This window comes from Coptis chinensis, chromosome 8 (assembly GCF_015680905.1).
Source record: "Coptis chinensis isolate HL-2020 chromosome 8, ASM1568090v1, whole genome shotgun sequence".
NCBI classification, from domain to species: domain Eukaryota; kingdom Viridiplantae; phylum Streptophyta; class Magnoliopsida; order Ranunculales; family Ranunculaceae; genus Coptis; species Coptis chinensis.
In genome coordinates this window covers 27,018,450-27,022,182 of record NC_141463.1, presented here as the reverse complement: position 1 = coordinate 27,022,182, position 3,733 = coordinate 27,018,450, and the positions used below count along the sequence as shown (strand labels likewise).

The 3,733-nt window shown below is 39.1% G+C and overlaps 1 pseudogene; it reads right to left on the bottom strand.

The window, feature by feature from the left end:
• Positions 1 to 840: 840 nt before the first annotated feature.
• On the bottom strand, positions 841 to 2,868 carry LOC147480839 (3,9-dihydroxypterocarpan 6A-monooxygenase-like; annotated as a pseudogene).
• Positions 2,869 to 3,733: the final 865 nt, after the last annotated feature.

The following is a 3,733-nucleotide window of genomic DNA, read 5'->3' as shown; positions in this document are numbered from 1 at the left end:
TAAAGATTGCCGCTTTCGCAAGAAGGAAGAGTCTTCGGGTCAAGCCAACCTAATAGTAGGTCATGGGATGATGGTAATGATGTGGCATCAGCCATTGCTAAAAACATGCCTCAACTACGGTAGTCTCATTCTCTTAGAAAACGACATGACAGATGATGCATGCATTGCAAGCTATTCTTGATGGGATGTCCCGACCTTGAATATCTTGATCTTCGAAAGTGTGCAAATATCTTGAAAGAGGATTTGCTGATGAAAAAGTTAGAAGGAATCGTAGAGACAAGGCTTCCAAATGATCCGATTGGCGACAACGATCTTGGTCCCTGTAACTGTGTTTTTAATTTTTATGAACATTCATACTGTTAATACTAAAAAATAGTTGCAAACGCAAAGAATACTACAAAAGTGAATGCAATGATTGTAGTTTCCATTGACTTTAGTTTGAAGCATGTTTTGTTGGCAATGGATCCAGAAATGCTAGCTAAACAAGTCTATATTTGCTATCAAATTTGCATTGTTATTTAAGAGTGCCTGTTGATTTGCAACTTCCTTGTTATCAACAAGTGCTTCAGTTCAATCATATTCACAGTTGCTTTACTGCTTAAAGAGTTTAAAATGTTACCAAGAACTGTACTTGCACTGAGGTTAATGAAAACAGACAGAAAAATCAACCGCTGAGGAATTGAAAGTGAACCTTCTTCCTAACAAAGCTAGTATATGTAGCAGTTACGTACAACTGTTCTTCGTAAAATACTCCCCTTTGATATGGTTATTAGCTTATTATTGAAGCATCTTCCAATTATGTCTTTGGTACATTATTATGAACCATTGGGTATTGCGCGCTTAAGCTGTAGAAATTAAGCCTTCAACATTATATATACAACGAGGTACTGGAAAGCATATTAGAGGGTGTGCTAAACAGATCAAAAACCATAGCCCTTCTTCAGTATTAACCTGATTTGTAACAACTCCATCTTTGTTGGCATTCCAGTCAAAGCACTGCACCATGGCTCCTACTGTGGCATGAACAACATTCAGAGCAAGTGATGCACCAGGGCACCCTCTTCTCCCACTGCCAAGTGGTAAATAATGAAAACCCTGTCCTTTTATTTCCTTCTGTTTATGCCCGAAACTTTCATTTGAGAACCTTTATGGTATAAATTTATCTAGCTCATTCCAAGAATCAGGGTCTCTCATAACAGCAAACACATTAATACGTGTCCTAGTACCCTTCATTATGTTGAAGCCATTAATGTTTGCGATCCTCATCACACCTTGTCCGGATTATAAAGGGTCTTTGGAGGGTGTAACCTTAGTGTTTCTTTTACAACTGCTTGCAAGTAAGGGAGAGCCGTTACATCTGATTCTTGAAGTAGCCTACTCTTCCCGACGACTACATCAATTTCCTCTCGAAGTTTCTTGAATTTGTTTGGATGATTTATAAGTTCTGCCAATGCCCATTGGATTGAAGTAGAAGTCGAAGTCCGTGACTGCTACTTAAAAGCTCCCTGAAAAAGGATATAGTAATCGACTAATAGCCAATTAGATTCCGAATGTAAGGATGTTCAAGTCGTAATAGTGAAAAACAGAACAACATAGGGTGGCAATTCAACAAAAACTGCTAAGTTATGAATGATGCTAGTCCTAGTGTTTGTCTTTCATGTCTCATCCATTTGATTCTGTTTTTGTGAAGGTGCCAATAAACTTCAAGGTTTAACAGACTATCTCGGGTCAGATTTCTTTTCTAGTATTGGTTTGCAGAATATAGAAAAACTCCCTATAGTCATGTAATGATCTCATCTTAAAAAAACATTAAGCAGATTTGCTTCTAGCCATTGGTCAGGGACTCAGGCATATGTATATGATAAAGATTACATACAAAGAAGATCGGCAGGTAGTGTCTTTTCTGCAAAAACCCACTACTTGGTGAAAGGGAAACACAAAAGATCACTCACAAGGATGAAAGACTTGATGTTGTTTCTAGTCAATTTGACCTCAGAATTCTCATCTCTGTAAATTTCTAGTAAAACATCCATCAGATCCCCTCCTTTTTTATCATGACATCTCTTGTCTTCATGTTCCCTCATGATCCCTTCCAGTAGCTTATCAAACAATCCCATCACCACCTTTAGCTTCTTCCTATGTCCGAACAAATCAAACTTCGATAAAGGACCCAACACGTCTTCTACACTCAGTAGTCCTCCTAGTTTCAAAGTCTCTTTAACGAATTTCTTAATCTCCTCAGCCTCATCACAGCTATCTGAACATCTAGTGCTCATGACAATTATGCAGATAATATTGTTAGTCATTGTTGTAACCAGGCCACTTATATCAATCGGTTTACCTTCTTCATAGCTCTTGGTTAGAGATTCCAAGAGTCTCCTTATCTCTTGTTGTCGAATATCAGTACATTTATTAAGTTGTGTACCTGATAAGAGCTTTGTCATGCAAATTTTCCTCATGAACCGCCAACACGGACCATACTCATTTGTGGACAAATCTAGACTCCTTATATATGTAGAAGTCTACCGATCCAAACTCTGGCCTAGAAGAGAAAATGTTTTCATGGGTGCCTATGATTTCTTTGATAACTACTGCGGATGAGGCAACAACACAAGTTGATGCACCAATATGGAGAAGTATAAGTGGACCAAATCGTCGTGATAGATTTTGGAAGGACCTATACAAGATTGGGCCTAGGAAGTGAAGGTGTCCGATGATCGGCAAAGCTGGTGGACTGGGTGGGCTCCGGATGCTATTGTAACGGTTCGCTCTTGTTTTAAAGATATATCTAACCAAGATATATCTAACCAAGACAAAGGAAATGAGGAACACTAAGAGGCAGCAAGCTGTGTTAGTGAAGTCAGCCATGTTTGATTTAACATACGTGGAAAGCTGTGTTGAAATACATATAGAGGATCGATCAGCATATGTAATTCAGTGGTTTCAGAATATGTAATTTTCGTTTGTTTATATACATATAGGATAACATGTGCCAATTCATAGCGCTCTTAGGAAGAAAAATAGGGGCTGGTGCTATATAGAATATGCATTGGATGACAGAGTGAGGGAGGAAAGACAAAGGAAGGATTTGCTGCCTTCTTAGTTATATGGCCAGAACTTTCTTCCTCGAGAACCGATGCTAGGCCAAGTGCCTCGACCTTGATTCCGTTAGGAAGACTTGGCCAATCTAATTTTAAAATGTATGGCCCTTGATTGCAGAGAATCAATAGGCCTAATAAAGCATTTCTTTCTCTCATCCAACAAATAAGAAAGAAGACTAGTGACTAGTCTGATAGCGGAGTTAAGCTTACCTTTTGAAGAGACTTCTTGCAACCAAGGCTTGAAGGTTTGAAAGGACCGGGAAAAATCTTTCTATTCATAGATCGAATCTTGTCGGCCTACTATGTCTATCAATTCCTTTTGAATAACTTGCTACGACTTTGAAACTACCCAAGACACCCCTTACACTCGTGTTTTTAGCCTAAAGATACGCCTTACGGAGCCCTTTTTGGGACAGAAAAACTTTTGTAATTTCCTTTTCGAGGAATAGCCCTAGTCGATGGTGAGGGACTCGGGCTTCTCGGACTTTGACTCCTATTCTGCTTTGTTCTCTTCAGTTTGCTCTACTATAATAGAGAAAGTTTCGCTCACGCACCTCTCGCCCGGGACTAGTTTAGTTGCCTTTCAATCAAAGGCCGATTATTCTCTGCATTCCTACTCTTGATTCAATTCC